This window comes from Macrobrachium nipponense, chromosome 18 (genome assembly GCF_015104395.2).
Source record: "Macrobrachium nipponense isolate FS-2020 chromosome 18, ASM1510439v2, whole genome shotgun sequence".
NCBI lineage: Eukaryota > Metazoa > Arthropoda > Malacostraca > Decapoda > Palaemonidae > Macrobrachium > Macrobrachium nipponense.
The window spans coordinates 87646893-87666885 of NC_087211.1; the positions used below are offsets into that span (position 1 = coordinate 87646893).

General features: G+C 37.4%; 1 protein-coding gene across 1 annotated transcript in view; it reads left to right on the plus strand.

Annotated features, from left to right (window-relative positions):
* The first annotated feature begins 1727 nt into the window (after positions 1-1727).
* Positions 1728-19993, plus strand: part of LOC135197319 (uncharacterized) — a 24442-nt gene continuing 6176 nt past the window's right edge. The window contains exon 1 of the mRNA XM_064224461.1: positions 1728-1975. The gene's annotated coding sequence lies outside the window, so the exon portion shown is untranslated. The remainder of the gene's footprint in view (positions 1976-19993) is intronic.

Here is a 19993-nt window from a genome sequence, read left to right on the forward strand (position 1 = left end):
AATAAACTCCTCCTTGAGGTAATTCAGCCTAATTAATTGAGCATGGACTCTCTCGTTCTCTCTCTCCCGGAGTCATACAAGAAAATGAGTTACCGTAATAATTTCCTCCCTAAAAGATAATTCAGTAAATTAGTTGATTATGCTCTCTCCCTTCCCCCCCCCCTCTCTTCTCTCTCTCTCTCTCTCTCTGCAAGCCGTATACCTATCTCTCTCTCTCTCTCTGCAAGCCGTATACCTATCTCTTTCTCTCTCTCTGCAAGCCGTATACCTAACATTATAAGTGTAAGTATCATGCTCTTCCTGTTTTGGTTTTCACACAATTATTGTAATTAACTCCCCCACCCGCCTCTCTGTCTCTCTCTGCAAGCCGTAGAACATTATAGGTCTATCGCATCTTATGCTCCACTATATTGAATTACTGTAATTCCCCTCCACCCCTTCTCTCTCTCTCTCTCTCTCTCTCTCTCTCTCTCTCTCTTCTCTCTCTCTCTCTGCAAGCCGTATAACATTATAGGTCTAACGCATCTTGCTCTTGCTCTATGGTTTCCACAATGAATTTGATTACTATAATTCCCTCCCTGCACCTCTCTCTCCCATTGAGTCATTATCCTGACATTTGAAAATTCTTTTGCTTTCTGTAATCTAAACTGATGTGGCAGAACCCGGAAGTACGTATCTTGTGACTCCAATTATCCCGCGCTCTATTCATGTCCTGAGCAGTGGGATTCTTTTGATTTATTTGTTATCTGATATCAACAGTTTTTCTTCATTTGTTTCGCATGAAGTACGTACCACTACTAGCATTTCTTGTAATAAAAAGTAGTGGTACTACAATTACTGCTGACATGAGACTACTTGGTCTATTTTTTTTTCTTAAATATAGTGGCACGATTCTCGTTCCAAGAGTGAGATGGCTGGTGTTCGATTCCCTGTCTAGACGGGACACTATAACTTCTTATTAATATTATATAGTTGAATACATATTCCTAAAGGTAGCGCTGACAATTAACTTTAAATTTTGTTTACATTATTCCTCATGTACGCTGAGTAATGTGCCTCAGTTTACCGTAGTTGCCTTTTGAAATGAAGTGTACCGTCTCCACAAGCGTATTTTTAATCGAATCATCAAAGACGTTCAGTAACTACTAGTTTTTATTTGGTTGAGGAAAGTTTGCTCTAAGTTTTTTTTTATCTTCCTTGAAAATGAGAAAGCTTGAGAAAATGCTCCATGCATAAAGTATGCCAATTCCGCAAGGAAAAAAAAAAAGATCGACAGGGGCAAAGTTGACGTTTACGGAAACTAAGAGAATTTTTGCATGGGTGTAGACTACGCGAACGCTTAAAATAAATAATTAAAACTGAATTATGTAACGTTACAATTACACTGTATACCAATTTAACGATAAATTTGCCCAGAAAAAAAGCAGGGCAACAAAGCGAAGCGCTTGCATGGCTAAACCCGTGACGTCACATTATTTGGAGATCATTGCCATCCGTTACAGCAACGCTTTTGATTTGATGGCTCAGAGTCAACCGTTGAACTTTTAAACATGGGATATTAAATAAAACCTCTTTTGCAGTATGGTTTCAGGTCTTTGAAATGAAAGTTACTGATTATCAGCGCATGAATTCAGCTTAGGAATGTTTTTTCCTGTGATATCTCATCAAATTGATAACTTATTCTTGTCATTTAGTAGCTCCGATCAAAAGACGTAATGCAGTCTCATGGCATGAAACGGCTGGAGTGGCTCACCTTATGTCGTCATTTACGCTATTTTCGCAGTTTTGATTATTTTAGTGAAAATGCGCGGCGTTGGGGGTGACTTCGCAGTTTCGAAATACTTAGTACACTTCGATAATGGATTGAGGAATCGATATATGCCAAAATGTGCTTCGTAACGGTTCAACAACACTGACGCTTGAACGAATATGTAGGCTACCACTCGTGACGTATCGACTCTCAGCGATGTCCAAGGTAAGTAAGTTGATGGATTTTAATTTTTCAAGGTTTTAGTGCTTTATCTTTAAGCTTTATTAGACGTGCATGCACGAAGGTCTGCTTCTTCTTTACATTTTAAAAAGTTATGCGTGATGGATGATGGATATTTTTATGCTCTTGTACTTATAACGTTATCTGACGTTGTTTAAACAGAAACTGCGTGATTTTACCAGTTTTCATTAAGTTGAGAGGTTGGAAGTTACGTACTTTGAAATGAAGATGGGCCATTTAAGCCACTTTCGTAATGTCATGCAGCACAATTATTACAGTTTTAACGTTTATGGGATATGGTAAGATACGGTAATTCCGTATGGCGGGATAATACAAGTTAGCGTGGTTTTGTTAGGCTGATGAAGCCGGAGGCAGGTGTATTTGTGTCAAAATATCAGTTAGAGTCACTTTAACTAATTACAAAAAACAAAAGAACAAATGGGTGCTCTTTAAAGAGTGTGAATTGCTGACTGCATTATTTTATAATAAAAGTTTTTCGTTTTGCACCGATAGGCCTAGGCTTAAATAATCTGACTGGGGTAGACGAAATAACATTACTTATCGGTTGGCTTAGGCCTAACTTACAAGTATATAATTCTCTCTCTCTCTCTCGTCTCTCTCTCTCCCCTCTCTCTCTCTCCTCTCTCTCTCTATATATATATATATATAGGATATATATACATACTCTCTCTCCTCTCTCTATATATATTATATATATATAATAATAACTATAATATATATATATATATATATATAATATAATATATAATAATTCTCTCTATTTCCGATTATATAATATTTATGTGTATACATATACATATATACATATATTGTAGCCTTAGCGAATTCATTTTACAATTGCACGCTGTTTAGTCAGCTGTTACCATCTCGCAGGATAGTATGAAATCACGTTATGACTATGAACAGATTACCCGATAGAATAATTATGTAAATACTATATATATATATATATTATATATATATATATATATGTGTGTGTATACATATACACATATATTAGCCTTAGTGACTTTCGTTTACAATTGCATGTTGAAATGATTACATCTAGTAGGTATGCTATGGAAATGGAGAAATCGTTATGACTATGAACAGATTACCGATAGAGTAATTATTATATATATATATATATATATATATATATATATATATATATAAATATATATATAAAGACAGCATTGAATAATGTTATGAATTGTACGTATTCTCCTTGCAAATAATACTAATTCGGTCCTGATTATAGGCAATGGGATTTGATTTCCGACATGAAAAGGCAATATATATTACTTGTATATAATTTACTTCGTACACTATTTATTCAAGATACGATAGTATTGACTATTTATATTGGATACATAAATTACTAAAGCATGGATCACATTTCGGACACTTGTTTACTCACACTGAGACAAGACACGTTAACAGAGCTGGGCACTCACTGGTGTTGGTGATAATCTATGGTTATTTTCTAGTCAAGATCCGTAGAACATAAGCGGTAGTATAGTAAGTAAAAAATAATAAGTGTCAGATCTGCAACAAATTTTTTGTCTAGAACATCCAAATTAAAAAAAAAAAAATTTATTTAATTTTTTCAGCCTTTTTTTGTTCTTGGTGCGAAGTATTATATTTCTTTTAGGCTCTTAGTCGGGAACATGTATTTATAATTTTTTTTTTTTTTTTTTAGGTTTTTGGTAGAGTATATATATATTATATATATATATATATATATATATATATATATATATATATATATATGTGTGTGTGTGTGTGTGTGTGTGTGTGTGTGTCTGGAACATTATTACAATGAATTTTATTTAAATTTTATTTTCTAGTTTTTTAGGCTCTGTCTCGCGAATTCCAACCTTCATGCACAAAATCATTATCAAGAGAGAACCTGTTTTAAGAGTAGAATTTCAGTTAGTTTTTCCATGGTCAGCTCAGCCTAAACAAACTCTGCAATTAGCTTAGGATCAAAAGGCAGATATAAAATGCAAATTAACTTCTGTAAAAGGTTTAATAGTGGAGCCGGTTGAGTTACATTGGCAGTTACAGTTGGTTGGATCCTAAAGTTAACAGAGGAGTAGTTTAATGTTTTTTTTAACTACATACTAAACTGATCTAATGCCATATATTCATAGTCAATACCCAATTCACACCTTTAAAAAAAAAGGCAAAATAGATAAAAATGTTCAGTATTTTGAAACGGGTTAAGTAGTCGTTTACAAAAAGAAAAACTTGCATAATTACGAGTTTAAAATATTTATAAGCGCGTCTGTTTTTTTCCTGTAAAACAGTAGATTCATATGTATAAACAGTACAATTTACAGATAGATAAAAAGAAAAGTTTTAGTTTCTAGACGTCCTGTTTCATTTTGCTGATTCCTGCCTTATTGCCCGTCCCAAAAATCGTAAAACTATTGAAAATGGGTCCTTATGGCTAAAATTTCATTTTTTACATCTCCCCTTTCTTCATAATGCAATAGAAAACTAGTTCCGCTGCAGGGTTCATTGACTCAGATTTCTTTACCTTGAACCGTCGACCTAGAACGGGTAACTTAACCTTTCCACAATGACGTTCTTTCGATCCTCGTCAGGAGAATCGTCATCGCTCTTTGAATCCTGCGGAAGCAACCAGTTGGTAATCCCCGTAGTAGTGGTGCTCTTCTCGGGAGTGATTAACGGTTTTGGTATCTGCTGAAACATGCAATCTGAACGCTTGGCATCAGCGCCACCTGTTCTGTTGCTCTCTGAGCCACCTTCAGGAGAAACCGGCATGATGAAGGTGTTCTGAACTCGGCAGCTTGACCTCTCTTCAGTCTTAATTTGTACGCAGTTTTTCTCTCGCCCTTCAGAGGTACAGAGATTCAGTGGGACAGCCCCCTGACCTTGGTAATCTGATCGATTTGCATTCACGCTCCGTGCTCCGTCTCCTCCTTTGCCTGCAGAGGAACTACGACTGCTTAGGAGGGCCTTCTTAATCTCGCTGTACTCCCCTTCAGAGGAACCAAGACCCTGTCTGACAGCCTTCTGACCTAGGTCACCCAACAAATTCGCATAACTACTCGCTACACTGCCTCCTCCTGAGAAACTATGGCCGTCTGCGAGAACCTTCCTAATCTCCCTTTCCAGCAGCCTGTCGACGACCATTCTCTGCAGCCTGTGGCGGGTTGATGCCCCGGCTCCCGTGGGAAAGCAGGGCCGGCGTCTGCGTGCCCCGCCGTTCAGCCGACGAAGAACTCTCCGCCTGATAATGCCTCTGTTGATGTGGGGTTTCTCGTCCGAAGCAAAACCCTGCGAGACGGGCTGCTGGAAATGACGGTCAGGCGCAAGGCCTTGGTCAGACGTTGAGTCAGAACTTTCGGGCGGTGTTGGTTCAGACTGTGAGGCGTCGCCACTCGAGGTCTCCTCAGCATGCGTTTGGTCGTCGTCGTCGTTGTTGTTATTTTTCCGCCTGGTTTCGACGCCGTAATAATCTCTTACGTATTCCTTAACGTCGTCGCCTATGACTGATAGCACGAAATTGATGTTGTTGAACACTTTGTCCAGAGCCTTGTCGCAAAGCGTTTCGATCTCGCTCTCTGTTATGACTTCTTGATTCGTTCCAGAGTAATAGGTCGAGGTTTTCCCAGGCGATGACATAATGTACCACTTAATGAAATTCCTGGAAAATGAGAAACAGTTCCCTTGACTAAACTTATATAGCAAGTAGAATTCCTATACAAAGGGTCTTCTTCAAAGGAAAACCTATTCAGGTCGAACCGCTGTCACTCTTTTCTTGAAGTAGGTAGTATAAATGGAGTGATTTCTAAGCTCAATGAAATGTTTGTTATTTTGGGGGGACTCTGTTTACTCAAAACGTTAACTGTCACGATTGACCGTTAGCGTCTGCTAACTGGGTGTTTATGGAACAGACGTGGTGGTGGGTGAGGCCTGTTGCGTATAATCTGAGATTTCTTATTTATGTTATGTGTCATTAGCAAATTATATTATATAATGTATATGTTACATACATACATATATACATAATATATATATGTATATGGCCAAGACAGATTCTACAATTCCCATTCCCTGACCTCGATTTGGGAATCCAACGGGAATAGAGACTTCCTTAGCATATATTACCCCTACTTTCAAAAGTGGATCAAGACTACGGGCAAGTAATTATAGGCCTGTGAGTCTAACATCACATATTATGAAAGTATATGAAAGGGTAATGAAGAAAAATATTATGAAACATTTAGTAAAAAATAATTTGTTTAATATAGGACAACATGGTTTTGTACATGGAAAAAGTACACAAACCCAACTGTTAGTCCACCGTGAGAACGTATACAAAAATATGAAAAGCGGAAAAGAAACAGATGTGGTTTATCTAGACTTTGCAAAAGCTTTTGACAAGGTAGATCATAATATATTAGCGAAGAAAATTAGGAAGCATAATATAGTGGACAATGTAGGAAGCATTTTTACACAACAGAAAACAGATAGTTATTGCAAACGATGAGAAATCGGATGAAGCTAAGGTAATATCCGGTGTGCCACAGGTACAGTGCTAGCTGCATTGCTGTTTGTTATTATGATTGCAGACATAGACAGTAATGTTAAGGAATCGGTAGTGAGTAGTTTCGCCGATGACACAAGAATAAGTAGAGAAATTACTTGTGATGAAGATAGGAACGCGCTACAAAGAGACCTTAACAAAGTATATGATTGGGCAGAGGTAAATAGGATGGTATTTAACTCTGATAAATTTGAATAAATAAATTATGGAGATAGAGCAGGAAAGCTATACGCATATAGGGGACGGGACCTAATAATGAGAGAATCACAAATACGGAAGCAGTTAAAGACCTTGGTGTGATGATGAATAGGAACATGTTATGCAATGATCAAATAGCAATTCTATTGACAAAATGTAAAGCAAAAATGGGAATGTTGTTACGGCACTTCAAAACAAGAAAAGCTGAACACATGATTATACTTTATAAAACGTATGTTCGTAGTCCACTTGAATATTGCAATATAATATGGTACCCACACTATCAAAAGGATATTGCACAAATAGAGGGTGTACAAAGGTCATTTACAGCTACAATAGAAGAAGTTAAGGATCTTGACTACTGGGAAAGACTACAATTTTTAAAATTACATAGTCTAGAAAGGAGAAGAGAACGCTACATGATAATTCAGGCATGGAAACAGATAGAAGGAATTGCCGAAAACATCATGGAGCTAAAAATATCAGGTAGATTAATAGTGCCCAAAACTATACCAGGAAACATAAGGAAAGCACACAGGAAATTAATCCTCTACGCACCAGCATCGACAATACAGCGTCTATTCAATGCGCTGCCAGCTCATCTGAGAAATATATCAGGAGTGAGAGTAGATGTTTTTAAGAATAAACGCGACAAATATCTAAGCTGCACCCCAGACCATCCAAGATTGGAAGATGCAAAATATATCGGAAGATGCACTCTCTGGTAGACATTAGAGGTGCCTCACACTGAGGGACCTGGGGCAACCCGAACAAGATGTAAGGTCTGTAAGGTAAGGTAAGGTCTCTCTCTCTCTCTCTCTCTCTCTCTCTCTCTCTCTCTCTCTCTCTCTATCTATATATATATATATATATATATATATATAGAGAGAGAGAGAGAGAGAGGAGAGAGCTAGAGAGAGAGTCTTTGACAAGGAATTGTCTCCGTTTTCTACAATTCCCATTCCTAACCTCGATTTGGGATTCCATCGGGAATGGAGACAATTCCTTGACACACACACACATTATATATATATATATATATATATATATATATATATATATATATATATATATATATATATATATTACGAGAGAGAGAGAGAGAGAGAGAGAGGATTTGTCAAGGAATTGTCTCCATTCCCGTTGGAATCCCAAATCGAGGTTAGGGAATGGGAATCGTAGAATCTGTCTTGGCCATCTGGTTGAATTGAAGGCTTCAAGCCTCCTCCCCTTTCCTGATCCATTTCTCCCCGTCTCTGCCTTTCTCCTTCCTCTCCTTCTCCCAAGTTCTTCACTCCCCTCCCTCCCTCCCTCCTTTCTCTACCTCCCCAATGCACCTTCCCCCTTCCTCCTATGCTATGTCCATGGACGGCTGAGCCTACGAGATAACTTTCCTTCTCAAGCATTTCAGATTATCCTTCTTTATTACTGTGCGGAAGAAATGATGTCACCAGAAATGGAAGGCTAAGTAATACAAATTAGATTTTAACCTTGATTTTATTACCTCTGCTACAGGGGTTGTTGATTATGATGTTCTTGGTCTGTTTTTATTTATTTATTTATTTTATATAATTATTTATTTACTTATTTTATTTACTTATATAAATGTTCATGCGTATAAAATTATTACTTCCTGTATACCATTATTTCTCTTTATATTTATTTATATGATTATTTATATAACCTGTTTACCTATATAATTAGCTATTTATTTATACAATTATTTTAATTATCTCTTTATTAATTTATTTATTTTATATAATTTATTTACTTATATAATTAGTTAATTATTATGCAATTATTTGTCATTTATTAATTTATTATATAATTATTTTTATATAACCGTTTACCTATATAATTAGCTGATTTATTATCCCATTATTTTAATTATCATTTATTAATTATATATATAATTATCTATTTATTCATTTATTTGTCTGTTCGAGTCTGTTTGTTAGCACGATTTAGCAAACGAATGTCGTGTGAATTTTAACGGAAATTTTATCATAGAATTGCCACGTGATGATCGATAAAGGTTTGGGTTCTGGGAGAGATAGGAATGTGAAGTTTTGGGAGAAAATGTTCTGCACCGCCATTGTTGAGATTTGCGCCCTGCGAGATCGTTGGCTATAGTAGGTTCACATCAACCGAGCATCTGACGTCTAGGCCAGTCCCCTACGACGCTCCCTTTTGGCTGCTGATAAGTCAGTCACGGGGCTGGAAACTCCCAGTCTCTCTCTCGAGAGTTCACATAGGCAGGATGTATGTTCCACCTCTCCTGAGGAATAGGTCTTTCAAAAGTATCACCTTATTACCCCGACAAAATATGCATAATAAATAGTTATATATATATTATGGGATAGAGAGAGAGATATGAATCAGCTCTCATTCTGCGCGCTTTTTGTCTGCAACATTAGCTACTACAAACTGGTACGGTTACTGTCATACTAAATCAGATCAGTCGATCGGAATAATGATCAAAATAACAATGTCTTACACTGTTTATGTTTATGCCATAATGTTGACAAATGGACATTATCAAAGAATACTTGATGTCAGGACACGAGTTATATTAATATGAATATCATCATCGGACGAAAAAGTTACAGTTATCAGCAGCTCATTGATATTTATCATGAATATAAAGGAAACGCTTGGTATTCGTATACAACATGGAAGTAGCGCCTCAGTGGCGCGGTTGGTTTGGTGTTTGCTTCTCACCTCGGTGGTCGCGGGTTCGATTCTCGGCCATTCCATTGAGGAGTGAGAGATGTGTATTTCTGGTGATAGAAGTTCACTCTCGACGTGGTTCGGAAGTCACGTAAAGCCGTTGGTCCCGTTGCTGAATAACCACTGGTTCCATGCAACTTAAAAACACCATACAAACAAACAACATGGAAGTATTCATACGCCTAATGTTATCTCTGGAGATGAAGGTACTTTTCGTTATTCTCCAGCGTCTGTAGCTTGCTGGTTTGGACCCCTGCCCAGCCACAAGATATATCAAGGAAAGTTATCGATGGAATTTACCGAAACTTTATGAGGGATGGGTGGGCTATTGGCCAAATCTTGAGTGGATTAGGATCCATATTCGGGTCCAGATTTGTAGGGGTGGTTGGGTAGGGGCCGGGAGGTGGGTGGGGGAGGCGTTGGGATTGTAAGAGGTGGGACTAGTTGTCTCCTCGATAATATTTTGCGAGCATTTTAAAATAACATTTATTAAAATGACTTTTTTTTATGTTTCACGCGATAAATTCAAATGTTATTGCTTGTATTAGTTGTTAAAATGACATTATTTTATGTTTCACGCGATAAATTCAAATTATTGCTTGTTCTAGTTATTAAAATGACATTATTTTATGTTTCACGCGATAAATTCAAATGAATTTTTTTTAGTTATTAAAATGACTATTTTATGTTTCATTCGATAAATTCAAATGTATTGCTTGTTCTAGTTTATTACACACGGTTTTGTTCTTATTCCTAGTCGACGAATTCTTTCTGTTTCAAGTGTTATTATAAAAGGCCACTCGACTCGCGAGGCAATAATCTTCCGCTGGAGGAAATTCCTCATGTTGAAGCTATCAGTGACGATGATACTTAAATTGGAACTAGAATATATAATTTAGGCCAAAGGCCAAGCGCTTGGGACCTTTGAGGTCATATAGTTCAGAAAAAATTAAACAATTGTTATGCGAGGGTGTTTAATTATTAGGCACAAGTTATTGGTACGGCAGCCGTATCCCTGATTGCAATAGATATTGGTACGGCAGTGAATTGCGCATGCGTCAATTTCAGACTTCTTGCCGTACAAATAACATAGTGTAGTGGGGGTACGTCAGATTCTGTCATTGGTTCCGTATTGCTCTATTGACTTGCTGTAGGTACGGCAGTTTGTTAATCATGCAGCAGTTGCCGTACACTGTTGCTAAGAGCTATAGGTACGGCACTAGAAGATCAGCGACAGTAGTACTAATAGTCGAACTGAATTGTTTTGCTGAACATGTCCAATTCAAAATGTCCAAGTGAAGCACCATACTGTCATCACCAAAGCACCAAAACATTTTGACAGTAAATGAAAATGTAAAAAATCACAATAATACATAAACATACTTAGATTTTGACCATATACATGAAAAATAGAACTAAACTAATCTATCAGTGTACTTCAAATCTTCTTTGAATCTCCTCTGAACCGTGTAATAATACATCAGTTTTCGCTGCACAACAGATGTTTTTAGGTTTCAACGAGCTGAAAAAAGCAATAGACGTCTACGAAGTCAAACTTCCTGAAACTGTATATCCGTAGGTCACGAACAATCGAATCGGTCCTGAAAAGAGCTCCGAAGAGGAGATTCAAAGAAGACTTGAAGTACACAGAAATCGTGCTCTGCGGTATTCATGGTAGTAAGGAAAACTACCAAAGTCAATCCTCTGGTAAACGGCCTAATCAATCTTAAGTAATCATCCAAAGCAGGACTATATTAACAGCATGTTTCCCATATTCGACGCACTACACCTTACTAGCTGCTAAGCTTCAAATCTTCTTTGAATCTCCTCTTTGGAGCGCTTTTCAGGGCCGAATTGATCGTTCGTAACCTATAGATATACAATTTCTGGAAGTTTGACTCTTCGTAGACGTTTATTGCCTTTATCACCTTGAAACCTGAAAACATGTTTTTCAGCGAAAACTAATGTATTACAAGGTTCACGTTGCTAGGTCGTCATTTTTCTTGCTGTCACTGATATGCACGAGGCGGCAAACAAGTGTTCGCGCATGCGCAAAATTCACAGCCGTACCAATATCTATAGTAATCAGGGATACGGCTGCCGTACCAATATCCAGTTCGAAATTTTTTTTATTATTACATTCAGAAGATGAACCCTATCCATAGGTAAGATGGAAAAAAAAGCATGAACGGAATGAAAGGGTTGCAGCTAAAGATGTTGCGAAGAACATATAATATAGAAATGATGCTACTAGTGTACCGCTTAGAAAAAAAAAAAAAATAAAAAAAAAAAAATACTAACTCAACATGAACGCTTGAGCAGGCGCCAACTGCTCACAGCTTTTCAGTAAACATTTACCAGTACTATGCTATTATCTCAGAGCTTCTTTCTAACCCCAGGAGGCTTTGAAAAGCTCTTTCCCCAAAGAGATATAAAATCTCGTTTATATAAAGCTTCTGACTTTGTTAGCTTTCGGGCTAGACCAGTTTACCCTTTTTTCCAAGTTTCCCATTTTTTCTTTTCTGTGAGTATCACAAGCACTGGTAAAATATATTCGAATGGTCGTTGTAATAAGTGAGTATTCAAAAAAAAAAAAAAAAAAAAAAAAAAAAAAAAAAAAAAAAAAAAAAAAAAAAAGGCTGCTGCAAGCACTTTAGAATAACCCAATGCTTGGGCATATATATCAAGCTAATGAAATTATCCCCTTGTCCTCATTAAACTGTATATAGTAAGAAACTTCGTTCTTTTGTTTAGATGAATAATTATTACTGTAGTGTTGGGTTTACGTCGTAAACCTTCTCCTAACGAAGGCTTTGTCTTTGTTAAAATGAAGCAGTCTTAGCATATCTAAATTATGCATGTATACATTATGAATAGATTTATTGTTTAGTATTTAAGTCTTTACCACAGATTGCCAGAAACGTGAATACAAGCCTATGCACAATAGGCCGTCTATTAAATTTAGTAATGGTAACACTTAAAAAGGGACGAAACCTTGGGGGTTAACAGTTTGTTCTAGGACCTTTGTTTTTCCATGGGGATCAGTTACAAATCTAGAAATAATGAGTTTTATTGCCTCGCAAATTAGTCTCCAAGACAGGCAGTTAAGCTATATTTTCAAGCTATATTATCATTAAAGTTACCAGCTCTCTGCAACCTCAAGAGAGAGAGAGCCCGTGATGGTTTAAGGCTAGCTAAGTCTAGAATCAACCATAGCCATTCAAAGCTGTCAGTATTACCCAGTATTTAAACTTTTTTTAACAAACTTCTATACACCAACTAAATCATTCAATGAGGTATTAGTGTACCAATGGATATTCCAAGCAATTTGTCAATTAAAATTCATAATTTTATATTCAAATTTTATAAAGTCCAAATTCATAATTATATAAAATCTAAAAACACACTGAATATTTTTAAAAGTGATCTTCGACAGACAGCTGTCTGGGAGGTAATAAAAGATTTACAGAACTTCCTTCATATTTAATTTGAATCACGTCTCTTCATTGGTAAATAAGTCTAAAAACAGTTTGAATTCAACTAACAGTAAAATCGTGGTTTCATTGCACAGAATAAAAGTTTCCATCACTCAAACAAATTTCAAAAGTGAAAATAACCTTACTCGTTGTAGTTACAAGATGCGAATACACAGATCATAAATCGTTAAAATTGAAAACTCAAATACTGAAGGTTCCAAGGCATGGCGCTTACAAAATCTAAAACCTTAAGAGATGAATATGGCAGAAAATTTCACAAATTTACAGTAAAAAAAATCACATGTATATCATGTTATCATAAGACTAATTAAAAATTGAACAGATTCGAAAAAAAATCTTTAGTCTAAGAACTGCCTCCTCCTTCTGTAGCTCCAGGGTCGGTTGGACCTACCGACGGTTCTACTACAGGTTCTACAGACCCCAACTGCTGTTCTGCCACAGGTTCTGGCGAAGGCTCTATCAACGGTTCTGTCACCGGCGGTTGAGATACAGTTTCTGCCGACGGCTCGGTCAACGGTTCTACCACATGTCCTGCAGTCCTTAATGGGGGTTCCTCTGCCGGTATAGCAGAAGCTCCTGCCACTGGTTCTGCCTGACTGACCAGCGATTCTTCATGTTCCTCCGATGGCCCAACAGAGTGCTCCACCACAGGCTCCGGAGAAGGTCCTACCTGCAGCGTTATTGAAAGAGCACCAGGCCCAGCCCTTATATCCGCCATCTCCATGAGCGGCGGCCTCACCGGAGGGAAGTAATCCACCCTGGAGTAATCGATGCCGTGTTCCTCGAGCAACAACTTGAGGTTATTGTTGATATCCTCCAGCTCCAACACCCTCAATCGATAGTCCTCCTTCTCGAAGTAGACGTCGTACATGATGTCCTTCACCATGTTCTTAGTGTCGGACGAGGCGATGTCCATCACGAAATGAATCCTCTGCTCAAGGCGCCTGATGATCTGCGCTGCCATCAGGTGTTCCACGGTGCCGTTGGAAGAGCCTGGATTTGGTTGTGCCATGGTGACCGTCGAGACTTGTTAAAAGGACTTTCGCCGAGGGTTTGTTCAATAATTAGGCTTCTGCAGGATACAGGATACTCGTAATCTTGGATTAAGGCAACAATCTCTATCCACAAGTTTCCTCGGTAGAGCAGTTGTAAACAACTATTATTTCCCGGAAAACATGCTGCAATTCACTTAAAACTCGGGCAAAACACATTCAATTCGTGCCCTCTTGAAAGCCGTAGAAATCACGCCAAATGCTACAGGTCTAAGATTAACATGAAGCCTTCGTTCTATGCTAAATTTCCTCCAAATCACCGCTACCGTCTGCCGCTTTCCGAATTAACTGTATAATTTGGCTGGGGCCTAGGGAGGGAGGAGGCTCTCTTGCTCGAACGTCTTATCTGTGAGGTGTCAACTTACGAACTGTGGAAGTAAATGTTTTCCAATGCCATTAAACGACTCTGTATTCGCAAGCTACCTGAAATGAGCTATTAATTTTTAACCGCTCGTTTGGATGTCGACAAAAAGCGGAATGGAAAAAAAGTTTTTTTCGGTATTTTTAAATTTAAGATTTACACTAAAGTCACTTAACTCTTTTCCTTTACTCAGAGTTATTTACCAGTTATTAGTTTTCATTAATAAATGATTACGTCGTAAGCTTTCACGGAACAGAATGATTCAGTGCGAATAACGAATAAAGAAACAACTTAATTTGAAAAATTAATAAAGTCACTTAATACACTAATTAGTAAATACACGCATTAAAAACATAAAGGGATATCTGCATAGAGAAATCAGGCGATATTTCATGCTCTTTATAGCTGAAATATAAAGCACTTTTCGCGTTCAAATATGTATATATATATATATATATATATATATATATATATATATATATATATATATATGTGTGTGTGTGTGTGTGTGTGTGTGTGTACATATATTTATGCAAGCATGCATATATATATATATATATATATATATATATATATATATATATGTATATGCATGCTTGCATAAATATATGTACACACACACACACACACACACACACACACACACATATATATATATATATATATATATATATATATATATATATATATATATATATATATGTATTTGAACTCGAAAATTGCTTTATATTTCAGCTATAAAGAGCATGAAATATCGCCTAATTTCTCTATGCAGATATCCCTTTATGTTTTTAATGCGTGTATTTACTAATTAGTGTATTAAGTGACTATTCATTTTTTCAAATTAAGATGTTTCTTTATATATATATTATATATATAGGCAGGTAAATTGGCAGTCGCAAGTACGTAATTGAAGCTAGAAGATAGCAACATGATGGGATGGAAGAGTATATCACGAATTATAGTATTTGATTTATAAATTATTAATTCCACAAACCCTTCATGGAGGAAAGGTACAAGAAGGCATCAGCCTTTCGGTTTCGGTTGTTGAAAGGTCTTCTGGAATGAGGCTTGCATGCCCAGTACCCATTTCCGTACCAGTCCCAGGTGGATCATTCATCTCGTGACCTGTTCCACATCAATTGCGACCTGCTAGAGTCACATAACCACCAGGTAGATTTTCCAGGGAACGCGTCCATCCACCCTCTCTCCCTCGTCCAGGGTTAGAGTGTCCTTTACAGAGTCTGGATAATAACTCACTCAGAGAAAAGCCCGTGTGGTAAAAATCCCTTAGGTAAGTGAAAAGTATCACAAAACCTTCCCTTGTTCAAATGGAAATATAGTTATTGGATGAGACCAGGAAAAAAAATCCTGTTTGTTTAAAATCGTGGAACTGGTACGAGTATCTTAATTACTTTTGGGAGTTAAGTTTTTCCTCGTACCTTTACTGCAAAACTTCTTTGATATTTGGCCAATATGTTGACGTATATATCACATATTTCTGAATTTACCAAAAGCATATCAGTATCATTTTGGTATTTAGTGATTAAAAGGGGAAAATAGCAAAACATCTCTGCTTTGGGTCGTCGTCCATTATTTAAATATTTTTTATTTGCTGCTTTCTCTCAGATTGTCTTTCATTTATCATACTAAAAATAAATCTTCACGTTTTCCCTCATTCAAGTAATGATGTCACTTATGGAAAATGGTGTTTTTAACTGTTGCAAACTATGAATTTACGTATATATAGAACTATATAGTACATATACAATATTTTGAATGTCCCCCTTATTAAAATATATAATGAATGCAGAAATCTGCATGTCTCAGACGTTCACAAACTACTACTTATGAGAAAAACTGAACTATTACTTAGAAAATGGGAATAAAATGTCTCTTCGAAGGCCTATGTCCTTTGAAGGTTTTGTCCTTAAGGGCTTTTGTCCGCGGGAGCTTTGTCCTTCACCCCTTTTCTTATTTGAAGGGACAGCTGGAGAATGAAACTCCTGTAACACCTGGGAATGTCTGTTTATGATTCATGAAAGTCATACGATCGACTTTTGTTGTCCTCTGCCCAAAGATAAGCCTATCCTTTATCTAACGGGCCTCTGCGAGCTGATCATAACAGCAGCGAGGACCCTGCTTCAGATGACAAAGAAAATGACGGTGAATTATTGTTTGCGATGCCATGATTCACGCTTTATAAGTTGCTGAAAAACATAGCATTATTTACATATTGGATGTTTACCGACGGGGAAACGGAAACTTGTGTACCATTTTCTAAGTACAAAGAAGTCCGTTCATCCCAAGGAAGTTTAGCATCTCTACGCCAGGTGTGGAGATTGGAAGAGGTGAAGGAAGTCGAGATACGGTCAGCTGTGCCCTATCGCAAACAAATACCCACGGGCAGGCCAGATCTACTCCAATCTCAGTCGTCAGTCTCTTCCCCCAAACATTATAGGTCGGAGGTCAGTAGGAGGAGGAGTTAACGGCGACAGGAACCATCCTGAAGAGCTGTGTGTTAGCGGCTCAGCCAGCTGAGGTCCCCTGCAGAACTATCAGAACCGTTCCTTGTGGCAAGAATTCGTGCGGGAGTCTGCAGAATCAGAATGAGCAACAGCAAAGAACTGAACGACGTGACGTCACGGAGTCTCAACCGTCTCGACCACACGATCGAGAAGAGCATCGATATGACGATGAACCTGATCCAGTTCACCGTCCGCCAGGAGGTCGACCGCCTTCAGATCAAGGTGGCTGAACTGGAAGGTCGCCTGGTCGATGTTCGACAGCAGAATAGGCAGCTGAGGCAGGAGGCCTCGCAAGACGCGCTCAATTATCTGCAACAGAATCCTCATCCTCCCAGGCGCTAAAAATAGATCCCCGCTCGCAAGGGCTTGCTTCTCGGGTTGGTGCCCTTTGAAAGCGCTGGAGTGGATGACGTTACCTTTGTCAGGAGCCTTACGCGAAGGGCTTTGGAGTTGGGCTTGTAGTGTCAAGACTGAGCGGCGTGGAAGCACTTGTATGAAAGCAGTTTACGTGGAGTGAGCTAATGTGACCTATAATTATCAGACATGGAAATTTACAAGGAAATTATTATATCGTGAAAATCAATGTGAGCAGTATGATTATTACGTGGAGAATTATATGCTATAATTGTATATGAGTCGCTTCCAGGTTCCAGTGTCAGTATTCAGTGTCCATTACTCTGTACGATGTGAATTCATGTAAATGAGGTTTAAGAGTTTACATCCTGGTAAAACAAAAAAGAAAAAAGTTTTAGAAAAGTATGTTGTGTGAAGAATTTTGTTTAAATATATACTTTAAAAAAAAAAAGTCTCCAAAATTTTTAGTTTACACTAACGCTCAATTGCAAATGTCAGTGCTTTTAAGAATAGTATTATTCAAAGACAGGTATTTTCTTGCAATACCGAGTGTATTTCCCTAAGAATAGTTCCAGAAAACGAATCCTTTCGTGTAAGATCCCTTCGGAATTTCACTCATACATTTCGTGAATGATTTTTCACAATTCACAGAAATATTTTTGTTTTTAATCTGAATGAAATGTGACAAACGATCCTTGTTTTGTTTAATTCCTATTCGATTGTGTTTGTCCGTGAATGAAAGAAAACATTCTATATTCTAACATTTATGTTCATTCTTCTACTTTCGTGCTTTAAGCTATTGTTTTGGTTGGAATTATCATTCAAAATTAATGCATTTTGGAATTGGACCTCGTATGCATTCTTGTGATAAATACGAAAATAATGTCCCCCTTTATTATTGTTTTTGATGTTCATTATATGCATACACTGCCAAGAACGGTGAACAAATCTATTTATAGTTCATTTTGGGATCATGTTGAATTCTGAAATATCCCCAAAGCAAGTGTGATAACTACTTTCTTAAGGAAAAGTTTTTCCTTGTTTTAAGTATGTTCCAACCAAGTAAAAACATTAAAGGGAGATAGCAGTGACATATATGTGATAGTTCTGTCACTAATTCACACATGATTTTTTTACACCCTGAAACACTAAGCCACAGATATTCTTTATTATCGAATTCACTTTACCATCTTACACCCAAAAGGAATTACGTAGAAGTGCATATGCCTCTTGACAGCACAGTGGATAAGTCCATTGTCTACCTACCTCTGTAACAAACCCAGAAGGCATAGGTCTCAATCCCTTGGTGTGTAGGCTATTTCCAAAGCAAAATGAATCCAACATTACTGAGTCATCTAAAGTATATTTAATTTTTTGCCAAAGAAAAATTTTTCCAAGTTAAAATGAATTCAAGGGATAAAGCTAGGAAGAAGAAGAAGAAGAAGAAGAAGAAGAAGACTCTGAACTGACCTGAGATGTCAGAGCGACCTTTAATGAGTCATTAGGAGCCAGCGATGATATCGATCATCAAAAGCTCCCTAATCTCAGGTCCTGAAAGGTATACCCCTGGGTATAAGCACTGTTTGGGTGTTTGGTATTTCTACGATGTCACGGCCCTTTACGAACACGGAACAAGATTCTAACAAAACAAAAGAAAGGAACTTTTAAATTCAAAGATGACACAAGGAGTACTAATTATAATCATATAGACGATGGACAGAAACCTAAGAAATTATATAAAAGAACCTGAAAATTTAAAAGGTGACACAAGGTCTTCTTGCAGTTGAACTTGCTGGACCCAAATGCCGAATTTACAGTTTCAGCATGCATTCAGATTTCACTGTAACTTCAGCCACGTTCAGGCACGATTCAGGCACATACTGTAGCAATCAGCACAGGGGTGTAAGGAATCCTTTGAAATCCACACCGTCAAAGCAGACACGGATTTTATTTTTTATTTTTACAATTTTTCAATAAAGTAACCAAGAGGGGAAAAACGGATAAATCGTCTCTACTTATAAAGATATTAATACCAACGAGCTTCTTGGGACTCCGTAAAAGTATATTTTGTCAGTGAATAAAAGAAATGTTTGATTTCTTTTGGGGGGGCGGAGGCAATAACTCAGTAACAGAAAAATAAAACTTTCTGACGTCCCGGCATACCGTGGAAGTTCATTGTACTTGTTTGTCCTTTTGTATATTGAGAGAGAGAGAGAGAGAGAAGTTTGATCACTTGTATTCGTTGTATCCACACAATACAAGCTAAACAATAAAAAAAGAAGAGCGGGAGAGAAATGTGGATAAAATCCTGCTCACGCACTCTTCGGTTCCACCTGGTTTAGCCGCAAGAAATAAACAGATACCTCTGGAAAGATAACGGTTCATCTTAAATTTGCTTTTTGTTTGTTTGTTTGTTTGTTTTTAAATTTTTTTATTATTTTTTTTTGCCGTGACACGCGTTTGCACGTTCACATGGAAGCATTTGATTATGTACGTGATGCATTTATCACACAGAGAGGGAATACAGCAAGCATAAAATTTATACATTTACGTAAGTCCCCGTAGGGGAGTAGCGCCATCAGTGCACCTCACGCAGTGCACTGTAGGCATTACTTAAGGTTCTTTGCAGAGTCCCTTCAGCCACTATCTATAACCCCTTTCATTCCTTTTACTCCATCTCCATTTATATTTTCTTTCTTCC